The 18,811-nt window shown below is 39.9% G+C and overlaps 1 protein-coding gene across 4 annotated transcripts in view; it reads left to right on the top strand.

Moving 5' to 3' along the window:
- The window catches only part of USP54 (ubiquitin specific peptidase 54), a 97,832-nt gene that overhangs the window by 13,600 nt on the left and 65,421 nt on the right, over window positions 1-18,811 (top strand). Inside the window, exon 1 of one of the 4 annotated variants that reach the window (XM_039554420.1) lies at window positions 10,246-10,334. The exons of the other annotated variants lie outside the window; for them this stretch is intronic. The gene's annotated coding sequence lies outside the window, so the exon portion shown is untranslated. Of the gene's footprint in view, window positions 1-10,245; window positions 10,335-18,811 lie in introns of those variants that run through there. 4 annotated transcript variants of the gene reach the window in all.

Genomic DNA, 18,811 nt, shown 5'->3' with positions numbered 1-18,811 from the left:
GTGAATACAGACTGTACTAACTGTTCAAATTACGTTTGAGAATTATTAAACTAAATACATGTTTATATTGAATTCCAGTGTGGTTGCCAATAGAGCAGACATGTTGTATTCTCATGCTATCACGTAGCAGGCAGTGAACTAAATAGGAGAGAGTTCTTCTTTCCAGTTTAAAGGTATTATTAGGAGCCTGCATCAATGTGATTTTTTTCTATCAGTAGCTATCACATATATGAGACAGCAGTACAAAGTCTTATCATGCAAATTTTCCTAAACACATTAAGTTCTTGAGCTCTAAGTTGAAATGATTGTTATGGGAACTAGTAATCAATCTACTTAATTGTCATAGGTTAGCAAGCCTAGTCCCGGAAGGGACGTCCTTGCTGAGGGGTGCTTACAGTTTCCTCTGGGAACTGATAGAACCTATCAGCTGGCCGGTTTGAATATGGACAATTCTCTAAGCCACTTAAAGTTGTGATCACCTCTGTGATCCACATTTAAGAATAGGCAAACTCCCCTCCAAGCTCTCTCTCGTTTCCGGTGCTGGGACAGGTGGCTGCGGGGCCCGAGCAGGGCCCAGTGGGCCCGGCCAGGCCCTGCTTGGGCCAGGCCGGGCCGGGCCACGGCCATCCTGAAGCCATGGACCTGTTCCAGCCGTGGAACCCCCCCCCACTGCCTTGCTGTGGGCAGACGGAGCGGCTCGGCTCTCCCCCCTCTCCACTGCGATAAGAAAAATTCAACATTCCAGCTGCAAAGCTGCAAGGCTGAGGTGAGATTAACCCTTTTTATTGCTGTGAAGAGCTGAAAACCTGAGGCAAGAGAGAGAGGAGATGCTTAAAGCTGAAATTCTGTTGTGAAGTTATGATATATCAGAGTATCCTGTTGTAATTTCATGAAGATATGGGGGGTGGAGTGTTCAACTCGTGAGCAGAAGCACCTGCGTGGAGATAGGCAGATGCTGACGCAGCTGTAATTTCATGAGAAGTTTGGACAGGGAGAGATGAACCAGATGAGGACTTTTGCTCCAAACGGGAAAGGAGAAAACCTCAGTCCCTAGAGATGAACCAGATGAGGACTTTTGCTCCAAATGGGAAAGGAGAAAACCTCAGTTCCTACAGATGCTCCCAGAGATAGTCCTAACGATGAAGATGATGAAGACCCTTTGCTCCCAGGGAAGGAGAAGGGCCTCTGTTTTTGTTTCTGAACGGCTCAACCTTAAAATTGTACCCCAAAAAACTTCAAGAGTGGACCCTCGAAAGCAGTTGCGGGAAAAGCTGCAAGTCGGGGGAAAGGACTCACACGCAGGCAGAGAGACTCCTCTTCCTGAATGGACTGAACAATATTTGGAAGTGGGCGGCTGTCTCGTTGTGATAATGTTTTCATAGCATGAGCAAGAAGAGACTTCTCTTTCTAAATGGACTGAACAAGGTTATTATGGAAGTGGTAAACAGACTGAACATCTTAAGGGTTGTCTTTGAACATTGTCAGTGGGAGAAGGGAGGAAGGTGGGGGGAGGAGGAGAGTTCTGAAGGTGGTATAATTTTTTTTTCTTCTTTTAGGTCTGTTAATAAACTTCTTTATATTCTTTCAAGTTTGGTGCCTGTTTTGCATTTCTCCTAATTCTTATCTCACAGCAGATAAACAGTAATGAGTATTTTGGACCAAACCACTACACTAAATTGGTGTTTCTGCCCGGTTACAAACCGAACCCGCGACATTAATATAAAAGAAAAATCAAACCGTTACTATTTAATATCTGTTCCAAAAAATACTGAATGCCAGCCCACTTAAAATCGGCCAGTAAAATGCTATCTAATTAGTGATTCAGTTGTGATTAGTGATTAATATGTGTTCAAGATTAATATAATTTGTAACATTTTTACTACCTTCCAAACATTAATCCTTTAGTGTGCCTATAGCAAAAAGCAAATAAGCAAACAAACAAAATCTCCCCCCGAAATCCCACCAGTTGAAGCCTGAATATTTGTCCTTGTAAATTACTTTATCTCATCAGGAAAAATGTGCTAAGGTGTAAATTAGTGATTGACCAGTTTCAGTGTAAATTTTCTTTTGTTATATTGTCTGAGATTTCCCTGAGTATATGTAGTTAATTCACTAGTGGTTTATACTAACTTGTTTTGCTTCTCAGGGTAATTGGACTAGAAATGCGTAAGTCAGTTAATGCAGTTCAGCTGGTGGTCAGTATCTTGTTAAGTGATGATAAATCAGTGTTTTAGCCTTTTCCTTCTGAGAGGGATAAAGTAGGCATGTTGGCAATGGTACTTTTTCTTCTTTTTTTTTTTCTTCAAAAACATTAGTATTTTCACTTTTAATTAAATAAAGTCAGATACTCCCCAAAAGCTAGGTATTCATTTACTACATTAATCTATTAATCTAAATACAAATAGTATTTTTATTCTTTTTCTTCTAGTGTTAAACTTTTTAGATTTTGCTCTGCTTTTTTATAAAGTATTGTCATAAAATTGTACAATGTGTCAGATGAATTTTGGATAATCTTAGAGGAACTAATTAATTTGGAAGATATTTTTGCATCCTAACTATTTTTATTTATTACAGTTGTATTACTGTATCTTACTTCTTTTGGTCTCTGATATTTTTGGGAAGATTAAACTTCAATAAAGGGAAGGGCTAGAAGGCTACAGTGTACATGAAAGATAATGAACAGTTTTTCAGTTTTATGTAATCATTGTATAATTCTTGTGAAAAGGAAATAAACTATTTGGGTGCATGATGACTAACCTACAATACACTTAAGAAAACTTAGGTATTAGTTATCTTTAACTCATGTCTTTTAAACTTTTTTCTTCCTGTTCTTTGTTGCTATTTTAAAATAATGTAATCAAACATTTACATCTTAAACTGCCACATAAACATGTACTATAAGAAGAGTATTATTATGCTTTTTAATTTTGGGCAAGGACAGCAAGTGACTAACATTTTAAAAGTAATTGTACAGCAATGTAGGAATGTACAGAAGGGTTGCTGGGTTTGTGTGCTATGCTATCAGAGGAAATACGCTGTGAGAGCCAGAGTATCTGCAGGACCATTTGTGTCCGGCTTAATCCTGGTTTTTATCTGCAGCGCCTTGTTCAGTGTATGTGCATGAATTCTGTGAACAAAGTTATGTGTGTGTGTCCCATCCAGTCCAGCTCCATTTGCTCGGCTGGGTGTAGAGACAGATTTCATAATTGACACAGAAGCGACGCTAATATGCTGCAAACGATTTGGTAATTGGTCTCCCCTCGCTGGTGTGATCGTGAAGCCTGGATTGCAGAACTCTGTTTCTGTTCCTGTCTTAGTGCAGCTCTCCTGTGTTGGTATTGCACTAGAGATGGCCACCCCAGTGGGAAGTACACCTTCCTTCTGGCGGGCCTTGTCCTGACCTTTCCACAGGGCTGCACAGCCCGGGGTAGCCCTGGAGCACCGCTGCCCGCTGAACTGCGCTCACCGCAGGGTCCTTCTAGCAGCCATCTATCCACTGCTCTGTAATGGGGGGGTTTTGACAGGCAGCACAGTTTTGTAAGATGGACTAGAGGTAAGAACTATGAAAATATCCTCAAAATATCAGCAGGAGTATAAATGAGCAGCAGTTTGCACAAGGAGGAAATAAAAAGCATACTTTTTAGTATGCAAAATCTACTTGGGTAGGTTACTTATTAGGTTGGCTCCTGATGACATGCATTCTTTGAGTGGTTAAGGAAAAAAATGTGATGGAAGCTATCTCAGTACAACTAGCTACCTTTTGAGATGCTGGAAAACGTGAAAATATAAAGAGGGTGGGGTAAAGAGAGGAAAGGTCTATAATTTCCTGTCTCCTATCTTCCACATTTTGAACAAATTCTTGTAGAAAGTGTAAGCCTCAGGGAGACAACAGGAACATGTGGCACAAGCACGATGAATTTAGGAAGAGTAAATAATCGTGCCAGTTTAATTTTCTTCTGTAACATGACAATAAAGCCAGTGAATTGACAAGAAAAGTGTGACTGTTAGCATTTTTCATGTTAGTGAGTTCTTTGGCAGTGTTTCTTGCTATAATATTGCAAACAAGGGAAGAAATGTGACCTGAAAGAAACTTGTAGAGTAGGAGCAAGACTTGGTGGATGACTGTGCCTTGTAGGTGGTTACTAATGATTGTCTGTCAAAATGAAATGGTTGTATTGAATGTGGATCCGCCACGGTCTGTTGGGTCTGTGCTCATTCTGCTTCACTTCAATCTTCTTGTTAATGACCTTGATGATAGAATAGAGAGTGTGCTTACAAAATTGATTCACTAAAAATGCCCCTAGAACTTGGAGGGAATATATATACGTAGGACACAAGTTTATGAGCACAAAATTATTTTGAGAAAATTAAGAAAATCTTAGGAGATAAATAGCGACAGATTGAAGTTCTGCGCTTAACAGAAATCATGAATACACAATTAGACTGTAGGGAGCAAGTAATTAGATGATAATTCTCCAGAATTCCTGATGTAAAAGGGCAAATGTTATATCAGGAGGGATAAAAAGATACAGAACAATCTTTCTTTTTTTTTTTCTTTATCCACGAGTAAGTCCTCTGTTGAAGTGTTGCATCTCACTAGGGCAAATGCCCTAAGGAAATAGAGCTCACCTGAACAGATGCTGGGAGAAGAGTAATCAAATAATTTGAGGTCTAGAAAATGAGGCCTAATTGGAAAGACTGAACTAATTTGAACTGAGGAGAGGAGTAAGTGTGCAAGTGCCAAAAAGAGAACTAGACGGCATAATTTTGTGTGTATGTAGTAGGCAGTTTCAGGAAGGTAGGAAGTTGTTTGGTATAAAGCCCATCCATGAGAGAAAGGGAAAGATGAGTGATCTTAAAATGTTGCAAATAACTTAGATTAGGTCTCAGGTCATGAACAAAGGACCAGTTTCTGAGGTAACTGACTGTTCTTTCTCCTAAAGAATTTTATTTAACTGTTTTTTGAACAACTTCATTAAGATTGATGAACAGTACATACTGACTTTTCGGAATGTTACTGAGTGAAAAATGAACACTGTACGTGGAGACAATTTACCCTGAGACAATATCCACTTGACAAAATTGTTACGCAAACAAGTCTCCATTATTGCCAGTCCTTTGAGTTCTAACATCCTCTAACTCAGTAGCCTTCATCTTGTTTTTTGCTGGTATCTCACTATGCAAGTAAGAGTTGTACCAACACAAGATTTGCAGCTCTTTTTTCCTTTCCAGAGGCCCTTCACAAGCCTGTCAGTAGTTAACTTTTATTTCTTTCTCTTTTTCATAATGATTTCGGTTGTTTCTCAGCGTTCTGGGTACTGGACATATTATTAGCATATGAAAACAAGGAGTGTACTGTTGGTAATTGTTTTGTTTATAAAATCTTTCCCAGTTTCCATTGTCTATTTCTCCACTGAGAAATGAGTGAAAGCTTCAGTTACCTGAGGGTGTAACATATGTTGTTAGTATACTTCGAGTCTCTATTTTAGTTAGTTAGTATTTTGTTAGTATACTTCGAGTCTCTTGTTATACCTTAAAATACCTGTCTTTAGTCATTGCAGTTGGAAATTACCTTACTTAGCAATTTTAGTTTCTGTTTGCTCAGAGAGATTTTATGAGTCAAAGCCAACAGCCTGTGTACAGTGTAGCAAGCCAAACCTGAATTTTGCACCTGAGAATGGGATTTGTCACAGCTCCAAGCACTTTTTAATGGGAGCTTTTTGTTTAAGTAAATGTGATGGAAATTCCATCATTTCAGTATTCCTTCTTTCTAATAACTTATTAAGAGCTGCTTTCAATTTACGTTTTTGCCTAATATTTCCCTTCCTTTCTCCCATGGGCAGTCTTTAAACACAGGGCAGATGTCTGATATGGAAGCATTAGGGGTCCAGCATCCTGCAGGGAGACACTCTGGAGCTGTTAAGAGGTGGAGGTTTTTGCATATTACAGAAGATCAGGGATCAGGGTGACTTGAAAAGATTTGTTTTGGTTATGAGGGGATCATTTGAACTCCTCTCTCTCTCCTCTGCTACTGCTATTGCTTCTTCATCCCATAATGAATTTGGGCTAAATGCTGTAGATTCTATTATTTTTCCTGCATCGTGTACCTTGCTTTCCTAGATGGATGTTTGTGTTCATATTATCTGCAAGAAAAGTTACTGTTGACATGGATTATTTAAATGTTGATCATTAGCTTTCAAATTTCCAGACAAATCTGTGTGGAAAACTCACAGGTTGCCTTTTCAAGCTCTGGTCATATTTAAATGGTACTATTTTTAACCACCAGAGTCAGAAACTCTTGCTTTAAAAGTAGAAAATGTAGAGTTAGCTACATTTGAATCTAGTAGGTGATACAGATACTAGGAATAAATAGGAGGACCCTTACTGTAGTGGAATGCAAAGTAAGACAGTTATTGTCCGAGAGTACTCAGTGATAAAATAATCTCTGAAATATATGCCCCAATACTAAGTCTCAGAGAGAATGCCAATAGCATCTCCCACTGGAACTGGAGGGTAAGACTGCTATGTAGGAGGAATGTGTAATAAAGATATGCCATAGTATAGAAGTTGCAAGATGTTGCAGCCTCATCAACCAGCTCTAAGTACTGGGTGTAGGAGGCCAAACCAGCATTTGGTGTGATTCAAATGATGTACTTAAGAAGGCCTGGGGTTTGGGAGTGCTGTGATGCTGAGAGCTGAGCTCATGCCAGCGCCTGAGGTTGGGACACTAGAGCTGCTTTTCCTTGCATGGTTGGAATGAAACTAACAGCAGCAGACAGCTGCTCATCAATGGATAATTTAATGGTGTATCTTACCTATTGTTTTTGAAAGCCATAGGTAGATCAGAAAACTCATGGCTTTATGTTTTCTTAGACCTGGAATGTACATGCCTTGAATAATTTAGGTTTCTGGAACTGGAATTCCTTGTTTAGCTGCCCTTGCAAATCTACTGAGGAAGCACAAACCTGTCTTTCTTACTGTTTATGCTGCATCATGTTGTACTTTCTATGCTTGACTTAATGAAGATAATTAACTTTGGACCAACAAAAATTACTTTTGCTTTGCTTTATTTGGTAAAGGAAGGATGCTGCTCATTGTGGAATGCTGGATTAGGCTATTGGATGTCATAGTACCTAGTATTTGTCTTTCTCTTTGTAGAATTACATTAAAAAGCATAATAGAAGCTTTATTTATAAGCATAAAGTGTGGTGTTATGAAGACAGTGTTAGAAGAATTACAATCCAAACTTGAAATTTAGTGAGATGGATGCAGCCACTTTCACTGTAAAGTGGAGTTTGAATTATCTTGTTTCAATAGAAGTAAATGAAGTTAATGTTACAGTAGAAACTTAGTAGCTAAGTGCTCCTAAGCGACATCAATTTATTTAGAGGGGTAAAAGTACACTGAATTTATATAGGCTACGGAAACATGGATAAAAATCCACTGTTCCATACATAATCATTGTCGTGATTTCACTGTCCAAGACAGAGCTGAGCTGTAATTTCACTTAACTAAGTCTTGCTTATTCAACACTGTTAGTGGGATAGCTGTGTTGGATGGTAATATGTGTAAATATGTTGGTTTAATTTAATAGTTCTAGGGGAAGGCAACAGGAAGGCAACACAATAGTCTGGATAAGCAACAGCACTGCAAACATGCTACAGACAATAGTCAATCTGTCAGCTGTGAAGAGCTGACTTCCAGGCTCCAACTGAAGTTGCACAGACGTCTCTCTAGGGGTGGGAGCTCAATGATCAAAAGGGCACCAACAGGATAGATAACAATCAAAAGAGGGATTAATTTTTTAATGTGACATTTTAAACTGATTAAAATTACTTCTATTTAGGGAAAAGTGTATTTGAGTGTATTTAAATTCCACATTTTTTGTTATCAATAATTAAGATGGTCTGTTCTGAATATACTTTAAAATAAAATCCCACTACGTGTTTGCCATTAAAATTTTAGCAAATGAGGTGCTGAATTGAAACTAGCACTAATGAAATGGCAACCTAGCTTTTGACAGTAAGTGGGGTTTTTAAATTATAGTGTAGATACGACTGTTTTGATTGTTCCACACACTTTCTCAGCTTAGAATGAAAGATAAAAAAGCAAAAAATGTTCATGTTTAAATAATAGCCTAGGAAGCTGAGGGGATGAGATGCCTTAGCTGTAGAAGCGTTAAGCATTTACTTTTTCTTTAAAGTACCTAAATAAAATAAGATTGTGTAACTTCTGTCCACATGCAATCTGAGATTAGTATGAAAGTGAAATTCTATTTTAAAAAACATGCTGTATCACATTCATCATTTTCTGAAAAATAGTCTGGATTACTTAGTGTGGTAATCTTAGGCAACTAAGCTCACTAAAGCAGAAACACAGATTTTACAAGTACTCAGGAAAATGAGGGGGGAAAAAGGGGGTCTAAACATGAAGAAAATGTTTTTGGACATCTGGGTGCCTACAAATGTCACGGGGGGGGAAGCAATAATCTCTATAAGGAAAACGAGAATTGAATGGAATTGAAGTATCTGATTACATGTATATTTATGGTATCTCCCTTATTAACAAAGCTAGAAGCAAAAGCTTATGTATGAGGTTATAATATATCGTGTTAAAGTACAATTCAACCCGTTCCCATATGCACAGCAGAATTCTGTTTCTCCTCTTTCTGAATGCTGCACTTCCAATGGCCAACACTGTTTTAAATGAGTGCTGGTATAATTGATGGTGGAACCCATGCATAGAAACAAAGAAAAAGGGAACTTCTGCAGAATCAAATAATTATTTGGAAATAGCTGTAGAAGGTTAAATAAAAGCTTTATGATACTAGTTGAACAGTGAGTGACGCCGTGCTCTATTATTACTTCATCTTTGATATCTAAAAATAAGAACTATCCGTGCAAGCATGCATGAGAATTAGGATAGTAAGTATCATTTGTCCATTTTACAGATGAGGAATTGGAGCAGACAGATGAATTCATTTGCATGAAGTTGCCCTGAAAGTTGGAGGACTTGACGATTAATCCTGGTAGTCTATCTAGACTGATGACTGGTAACAGTAGTAAGAAAATTTAAAAAGTGCCTGCACCTTGAGAATTCCCAGCAACCTCCTCGAGGTTTAGGTGAGGGTGATGTGTTTTCATGTCTGGCTATGTAAGAATAGTATTTTTCTGTATGGATTAGATATAAATAGGATATAAATAGATAGATGTGGCTAGATAGAAATAGGAAGGATGACAGTATAGAAACTGCCATGTTTCTGTTCAAATTTGCTTTTTGAATAGGAACTTTTAGTATTTGTATCTTCCATTTCATTATGCTCTCTTCCCCGTTTCGTGTTATTTGCCTGTCTTGAGTTGAAGTGATGCAGATACTGATTTAAAGGTCTCTTGTCCTGCAGCACATTTCCTTAGTAGAGAGGATCACTGAGCAGGGTAAGAGGACAATTGATTTTGATTGGGGAAGAGGATAGTGGTAAGTTTGATTTGTCCCAATTGCATTTTGAGTGTGTTTTGTTTGTTGATGATACAAACTACGTGGTTACCAGTTTTTTGCCATGTTACATTGGTTGGTTTCCTCTGGCAGTTCTTGTTCTGTATCTGGTTCTGAACATGATGCTGAGAATGGTCAAGCTGTCCTTTACCAATGGGCAGACTGGCATTGCGGTTTTGGAGTAAAAGAGGAAAGTTGTGGCCTTCAAGTGCTTAAAAACGACAGCTGTTTGGATTCGTGGATGAGAGGTGTGTCAGAGAGGCACATCCTACTATGGCCACGCCACGGCCGCCTCTTAAAAAGAGCTGTGGAAAGAAGGGGAAAGGATTTTGAAGTGTGTTGCTAAAATCCACCAGGTGAGTGGTTTGCTTGCCCAAATTATTGACATAATCGGCACCCTGGGATAGCTCTTTCCGGGGAGGAAGGCTGCAGGCGTCCGAGGGCAGGGCGCGGCTGAAGGGTCTCTTGGCAGTGCCAAGAGGTGGCGGAGAGGCGCTGCGAGGCGTCGGGCGGCACAGCGTGCCCTGCGGGCGAAGGTGGGTGTTACCCGAGCGCGGCCGTCGCCGCTGCCGCCCTTCCCCGCGGGGGCTGCGGCCGCAGCGGCCCCTTTAAGGCGCGACCTGCCGGGATCAGGTGCGCGGCCGGAGCGGTGACGTCATGGGGGCGGGGCCTCGGCTCCCGCTCGCGCTGCCCGCGCCGCGGGACGGGGCGGCGGCGGCTGCGCACGTGCGCGGGGCGGCGGAGAGCGCGCGGGGCCGCGCGGGCCGGGGGCGGCTGGAGCCGGGAGCGCCGGGAGCCCGGACACGGCGGGAAGGCGTCTCAATGCGGGGCCGCTGCAGCAGGTGTCGGCTTGTTTGGTGTGGGGCAGCCTGCCGTATAAGCACATGAAGGGTTTTCTCCTTCAGCAGGCTAGATGGGAAAAATGGGCTGTGTGCGGGGTGCTTAATTATTTGTAAACTTAATTGTTAGCTTTTTTTTTTGTACAGCCATCCATCATGTTGTATGTTTCATTTGTATTTACTTGTTTAAACTGTTGCTTAGATAGTAAGTGAGCACCAGATACTGCCTTAGTTGATTGTGTTTTCCATGGTGATGAATGGTGCTGTGTACCTACTGACCTTGATAGAAAGTGCTCCGCGAAATTTAACTCTTCGTACTTGGGTAAATAAGGCAATTCCAAACGCTTAGGTTTGGAGTAGAGAGGGGATATCAGATGTCTTAGAGTTGCTCTTCCTCTCTTGCCAATGGAAGATTATATGCCACATGTATGGAAAAGAGACTACACATTTTGCCAGTTAGGTGGGAATGTGTAAGCCCATGTGGAATTTACCCTGCCTAAAGATTTTTATGCACAGAAATTGTGTTTGATGGTTCTGATGAAGAAAGGCAGAGGGTTGCTTGTGGCTTTGGTTGGGGCTTTTGGTTTCGTATTTTTTGTTGGTTGGTTGGGATTTTTTTTTCTTTTTAGGGTGAGGGGAGACATTGAAACCTTTCTTTGAACAGTCATTTAATCTTCATGATAAATAGACTTCTGTATTTGCGGTTCTAATTTCTGGCTAATATGTTCACTTTTCACCGAGTAAGTCAAAATTGGCAGAAATAATGAAAAAATTCCCTGCTCAGGGGAATCATGTGAAGATAAGGTTGGTGGGAGGGCCTCTAATTTTCTGGGTAGCAGAAGGATGTGACCAAGTAAAACATGGCTTTAGCAGCTTTGATTCTTCAGACTAGAGAAAAGTCACTTTGGCATTCTTATGCTAAAAATGTAGGCTAAGACTTCCCTTTGAAGCCCTGATTTGGAAATGCCCATCTCTACCACATCTAACTTTTTGCTTTAGATTCCAAAGTAGATTTAGTCTGTTCTAATCTGCAGAGCAGGGTTCTGGAGTAAGTCTTTGTTTAAATTAAAAAAAAAACAACTTGTATGTATGTATATGTTAAGAGATGTCCTATTTTGGGTTTGAATGCATATGTCTGAATCCATTATTCTGCAGGTTTCTTTTTTTCTATTGCCTTGATAGCATTTCAGTCTAATCAGTATGCAGTAGATGATGGTCTTGCTTTCTAAATTTAGCTGCTGATGTTCATATACTGCTTGGTATTCTATATTGCTCTTTGTAGTGGGCATCCTGCATAGATAGATCAGCCCCAATGGCCTTTGTCCTGGAAAATGCATCATCCCAGTTGACATATTAGCAGTGGGCTTTTTAATGGGATGAAGCATGTTAATCTAGCATGCTTTAAGACCAATGGAGTCTTCAGGTGTACTAATGTGTACTTGTTCTTTGTGTGTGCCTCATGCCTCAGGGAGAGAAACAGAGTGCATGTCACATTATGCTAGTGTTTAGTTACTACTCCTTTTCCATTTTTTTACTCCCATATTTATGCAGAGAGCATGGGTGTTCTGTCAGAAGCAGGTTTGTAGTCCAATGGGATGTTCCAGCATTAGGACACCAGGCTAAGGTGAGCAGATTGGTAATCCAGGGCATAGTAGGATTAGTCCACAGGGTAAAATCTGGTAAATTACTTTTCTACCTGAAAATCCCTTTAACTTTTAAGTATATTTTTTCATTACAGCACCTATTACTGTGACAGATGTGACTTTCCATAAATTTTTGGCAAGTGGCTTACTGTTTCCTCTGGGAGTCATCAGCTATTTCTTACCCTCCTTGTTCATATTTTAGCATCTTAAGCCAGTTTAATTGCCATGGCTGTGAAATAAAAAATACCCATCATAACATGTGATTGTGTATACTGTTGAAAAAGTCACTGAATTGTAAGCATCTCCAACAGCTTTTGTAGGTGTGTGAAGTTTTGAGAAATAATGGCTGTTCTAATGAAATTATTAGGAAATTTTTCAAGGTGAAGAGAAAGCTGACTTAAGAATTGCTGTTACTCCTCCTTTCTAATGGCAGATTTTCATAGAGGACTTAGTTTTATGAATTGCAAATAAAAATTTGTTTTAAAATAACTGATTCCCCCATAGTGATTGGGATGATTCCCAGAATCATGTGTGGCACTGACTTTTGTTTTCAGCTCTTTGGTATTGTGGCATGAATTTAAATGCTCTTGGGAGTTCTATGCTATATGTGCATCCTGGCTGCATGTCAGTCTGCCAAGGTGCAGTCATAGGACAAAAATAAGACAGAACAGAAAATAATTAATGCAGGATGTGAAGCTGTGTAAGGGAAAATTTCAGGAGTCTCATTACTTTGTCTATGGCTTTGTGATCTTGTTTTTTCTGTTAAATTAAGTGATACAAAAGTAAAGTAATGCAGCCAAGCTTACTTTCATTTGGGTTTCACAATGATGCAAGTTAGTTTCCAAAGTGAATCTTACACCTTCAACCTGTCCTCTCCTTTTTTATATCAGATAAGAGGCTGAAAAGCATTGGTTTTATTTGATGCAGGCAGGTGAAACAAACTTGCATAATTTTCTTTCTCAAGGCTTCTTGCAAGCCTTTTGTCAAGGACCACAGAATTGCTAAGATTCAAGGTTTACAGGTTGTGTGCTATAATTTAGGGTCACAAAATTATGTAAGTTCTTGATGACTGTAGGAAGAGTGGATACAGATTTATCACTCCAGTTATGCTGGTTCTGTGCCATATGTGTGCTTTATGTAGGAAAAGTTGTTTTTTGATTCCTAACTTAGTTGAACTATAAATTAATTTCCAAATATCCTGAGAGCATATTTAAACCACAGGAAATTCCTTTTTCTACAGGAAAGTGATTTTGTACCATACCTCTTAAGGCATGAAACTCTGTGTGTGTGTGTTTGTGTCTTTCCCATCTGCAGAGATGATGGGAGACTTGTCTTTGGCTTTGGACCCAGCATGGCATCACAGTCATTCAAAGAATGTGCTCATGCTTTGACCAAGAAATTTAGTTTAGTGCTTTGTTTGATTAACAGGCATCTATAACCTGGTGTCTTGTAGTCAAGAAGACCTTTTGCCATCTCTTTATGATAGGATATTTATAAAACATTCTTTTGGCTTTGGTCCACTTACTGAGGTGGAAGTTACAAAAAGCAGGATGGATTAAATGCAGTGCACTGTGTTTGGCAGTCACTGGGAGTAAATATGCAATATAATTGCTTTTCTTGTTTTTGTGGTGGCTTTAGGAGGGAGTAGAAACAAGAAGTGCAGTTATTTGTGGTGTTACATCTGTGGTATTTTCATTCTTGCTTGTCTTTGGTAACTTTTAAACCCTGGCTTTTGTAGTCTCCCAGACTTCCCAGTGCTACAGGTAAAACTAGTTTGAATCACTCTTTAGAGTTCCTAGATGTAGAAAGTCAAATTGCTAGCAGGATATGTTCATAGTAATGTGCTTATTAACACTTTGTTTTTTCTCACAGTATTTTTTTTTTTGGTTTTTTGTATCATCTGCCAAAAGAAAGACTGGTTTCAATGAGGAGCATGCTGCCTCATAGCACATGTACATAAGAACTAAGACAGCTTTTATCAATTAAGTGGAAAATATTGAGTGTACATACCAACTTCTTACTCTTAAAGTTATAAATGAGCCAGATTTGTTTGTCAAATGTAAGGTTTGGAATGGAATTACGACAATAGTACTCTTGATAGTGAGGACTGGACTTTACCTATGAAGGAATGCTTTCCACTTCGTCGCTCCTAAGCTTGTTTTTAAAAAGCTTGTTTTAGATTTTGTTCAAACAGATGTAGTCTAAACTAATTTAACCAGTACTAGCACCCTAAGTCACTCCACACAAAAAATGCTTGTGGGGGCTATGGAGGGAATACTGAGGAACAGATCTGACTTGAAACTACCCTGGCCTGTCTTTCCACCTGGCGGCTGTTTACCCTGACCAGGTTGTTGTGTTGCCATGTTGAAGGGTTGCACAAGGATGAGAATGAGCATTGGGAGGCTGAAGGAAAGTGGAGGCGTAAAAACTCTGACCTCATGTTAGTCAATGTCTGAGTAGTCTTGAAATGTGTTTCTGATTCTCTTTTGGTAGCTACCAAAACAGCACTATGCTTGGTTTGGTTATTCTTTTATATGAGAAAAGGCAAAAAAAGATTTTTGCTCATCTTGTAATTTACAAGCTACTTGAATAGCTCTGGATTGCCTGCTTTAATAAAAAAGTAACCTGGACGGTAAGAGAAAACAGAATGGATTTTTATTAGTTTTTTTTATATGGGTCCATTTGATTCTAAGACTATGTTGATGAAGGAAAATCAAGATTTCACTGTGCCTCCCTACTCCCCAGACTTTATTTAAACAGTTGTCTTGCCATGTGGAAAAGGTCAGCTGAGTACAGCATATGTATTTGCCCAGCATGTTTGAACACGTTGCTCTAAAGTTTGTTAGACTGTTACTAGATTTTTTTTTTAATTGTCTTTTTTTCTATCCTCTTGAAAATTGCACTGCTGATGTGGGAGCTTCTCTTTCTTAACCCATCTTCTTCACCCTCCTCAGACCCTAAAAAAGAAGTTATTGATGGTCACTGCTTTCTCTCCACAGAATTAACTTTTTGACCTCAAAGGTTTTCAATGAAGAGGGCAAACACCTGTTTTCAGACTTCTTAAAAGTCCAGGGGATGCATTCTCCAAGTTAAAAACTAGTGTTCTAGAAGAATGTACTTACTTAAGAGAAAGAAGCTAGAAAAGATTAACCAGGAGGTTTAATTTGCATCAGTTGTTTTGAACTCATCTTTGTTGGAGTGCAGTTTATCTGTGGCTGCTTAAGGACAGGACAGGGCAGTTGGCTGGGTCTTGACTGGGTGCTCTTGCTCTCTCCTTGTTCAGCTCTTGGCTGAAGTGGCTCCTGCAAGTGGCTCACAGCTCAGTGCAGTGCTTGGAAGCAGTGGAAGCATGAGGCTAGGGAAAGTAAACAGACTGACACAGTCTGCTGTTTTCCTCAGTTAAATGAAACTGCACTTTTGGTCTGTGTTCCTGATTGCTGCAGAGCCATCTGACTGCAGATGGAGGGGCAGCTTTGTTATCTGCGTGAGAGGATCTAACTTCAGGCCACTGTCAAGAAGTGACCAGGCCTGCTTTTCTGCATTTGAGTGAGAAAGTTAATGAAAAAATAAAATTTCCATTGGTAGAGTTGTTTTTTGCCAACTTGCCACCCTATTATGCGTCATTTTGCAAACTTACCTGTGTTAGCATAAGGGGAGCGGAAGGGGCACATGATGGTGAACAGATCCACCCTGGTAGCAGCTGTCAGATTGGCACAGCTGTATCATAAAACATGTTGTAAGTTACCTGTGCTAGAAATGAGTGCATCTACTAGTACATCTACATGGTGTCTTGACTTTGTTGGCAAAGCTCATAAAGAAGCTGCTGTAACTACTGTTTCTCTGCTCCTGTACCCCACTGTAGCTTGCTGGTCTGTGTTACGCTAGTTACAAGTGCTTATTGCAGGACTGCTCTGTATTCGAATAACTGAAATTATAAATTCATACTTTTATTTTCTGGTTATTTTTAACCCAGATTATTTTTATGAGGCAGTTTGTAATGTGGTCCTACACTGGCTGCCACCTGCAGAACAGAGCATCAGATGAGAACAGTAAGAACTGATCTGTGAAAGGCAAGCAGGAACTTTCTGCAACCAGCTTCTTTGTTGGCAGTCCAGAAACTCCATCTTTACCATGTAGCATTTATTCCTGACGAACTTCTCCATGTAGACAAGCTTACAGTATTTAAACTGTGCTAAGTGTGCTGACATTTACAGCTCCGTGAGTGGGAGTGCTGTGGTGGAAAATTACACGAAGGTGAAAGGAAGGGCTAGCATAGCCTTTGCTAGGTAGGAAGCTAAAAGATCTGCAACAGCAGAAGGAAGCCAAAATCATATGACTCTGCAGACATTGGGAAAAGAACTGTTTTCAATCTTAAGAGAATGGTTGTTTCAGCTCTGTCATCTATACTTTGTTTCTTCATTTTTTTTTGACTTATGCTTCTGTCATTTTGCTTGACAATATCTCTTTATCTTGACAGCCATGAAGGTATGCTGTAGGCATGCATGCTTCTAATAGATGGGGTTATTTGCAAATACATTTGCTTCAAATTGCTGATGTTTGAACCAAAGCAGAAAAGCAAGGAAGGCAGAGAGAGAGAGAGATTTTGGGCTTGTCTCTTGCTTTCATTTGCCTGGTTTTCCTGCCTCATTTCTGTCTGAGGTAGCTATGTGGATGGCTGTATAATTGCTAGCATTGCTGTCCCAGTTGCCCTAGGGGCTGCAGTACTTGACCAGAACAGTTTGAGGGTTGCTGTGCTGTCCTAATTTAGATGAGATGTTAGAAGAGTTGAAATGCTTCCCCCCCCCCCCCCCCTTCCTGTTCTGTGCAGAAATGTGGTAATTGCTCTGAATTCTTTCTTAGTTTAGTGGCAGTGAGTCAGATTCTTAGCTGGTATGTTTGGCAAAGCTCTCTTTTGTGAGTGCAGCAGTGCTGTTGTTCTTCAGCTGGGGACCTGTCCCCCTGCTTCTGTTCAAGGCATGGAGCCCTGCTTGCTGTTTGAACCGTCTGACCCTCATCAGCGCAGAGTGAGCTCTAATTTTCTGTCTAATGCAGAGGGATTTGCTTTAGTAGTAAAAACACTTACTTGTCCTCTGCTGCTGTATGATTCTAAAAAGTTTTAATTTTAGGTGTGATGGAAGCAGAACTGATCTTGCTTTCAAGAGAGCATTTAGAAATAATTTTCATGCTTTCTTCATGCACTGAAGTGTTGAAGAACTGGTTATTGTTTAGGCAGGTAACTGATAGTCTCCGCTATCCATGTGCTGAGGGACTGTGCAAAATGATGTGAAAGCAGGTGTTTGAAAATGTCCACAATTTGATCCATTTTTCTAGTAGTTACTCAAGTGTGTGTGGTCACCTGAAGCATTTTATCAAAAAGCTGACAAAGAGTTCTAAAATTATGGAAACTGAGGCTGAAGCAAATTGGAATTTGTAAAAATCAGTACTACAAAAGTCTTGATGTTACTGATTTAGATACTCCTGCCCTTTTGTGAGCATTGGTCAGCATCACCTCAGCAAGGAAGTCAGTGGAGTCATGGGAGATGTTTGTGGATTTTGTGTCTGATGAGGAAAGGCAAATGCTTTGTCCTTTGGAAGGAGGAGGACTAAAGGAGTACAGAGACCGGTGTTTTCTCTGCAAGGGTACATACCAACCTTGAGTCATTGAGCTGTGGAAATAATGCCACTTGAACAAATGGACTTGCTAACTCTTGGTAAAATTTTACAGGTATTTGAGAGTAAACATGCAGATCCAAGTAGTAGTGTGAGACACCTGGAAGGCTTGGTTACTTTTTCTGTATGCTAAAAATGAGGATTGACATATTGCTTTTGCCTGGAAAACGTCTGTGTTGGTGTTGCAAATTGTGTTTTTAAGTGATTTGCTTCCTTGATACAAGCTGTTTGAGGAAGGAGTGCTACGGAGTTAACATGCTGTTTTAACCACACACAGCTGTGGAGGAGGTTTTGAGCCCAGCATGATTACTGAACATTGGACTGTTTTTTGTTCACAATTATGGCACTGTCAGTGCACTTTAGAAAATTACTTTATTTGAAATTTGCACACACTAAATCTTTTTTAAAAAGCTGTGTAGAAGCATCACGAGGTAAAACTGCTTAGAGTATTGTGCCTTTGCTGTATTTTTTCCTTTCTTGTTCTTCTATTTTTGTCTCTCCAAAAGTCTATCATTATGGAAAGACATAGTTAAAACTTGGCTTAGCCCCTTCTATCCTGCAAGACTAAATTGTTCTTAAGGCAAACCAGTTTAATTGTATTCCAAATGCTTCCTTTTTGCATTGTTTGTTTCTATTAGGTAAATGGTCCCGGTGGGGATAGTATCTTCAACTCCTTGTATGCTCCAAAGCATTATTATATTTCAATCTGATTCTGTTAGAGTTATATTGTGCTGGGGCAGCAAGACAATGGTGTGCATTGGTTTGGGGTTTTTTATTTTGTAACATAACCAAAATTTTCTTTGAAGCTATTTTGGTCTTGGATATACAGTAAGTCTCCCTGTCTCTGCTCTAAACATGACCATGTTAGAAGAACAAATTGATGCTGAATGCAGATGGCACCCGTGTCCTGGAGCTGTACTGTAAGAGTGTCTGGGAATAATCATGTAGTAATGCTACTGCTGAGCTTATGGGAGGTTTTGGGGGTAGGAAGCCATTTTTCTGAACAAACTTCTTTTTTCCGTGATCTGTATCGCTGGCTTTGAACCACAGGGGATGGTTCCAGGAATTGTCCTGCAGTAATTGTTCTTTGAAAAACTGCTTTTAAGTTTGCATTGCAACTGCAGGGCTGTAAGCTGAGGGACCAAAACTGAAGCCATCTTTTGAGTC

Source organism: Corvus cornix, chromosome 6, assembly GCF_000738735.6.
Source record: "Corvus cornix cornix isolate S_Up_H32 chromosome 6, ASM73873v5, whole genome shotgun sequence".
NCBI classification, from domain to species: Eukaryota; Metazoa; Chordata; class Aves; order Passeriformes; family Corvidae; genus Corvus; species Corvus cornix.
Note: the sequence above shows the minus strand (reverse complement) of the source record. Positions and strands in the feature narration are given on the sequence as shown.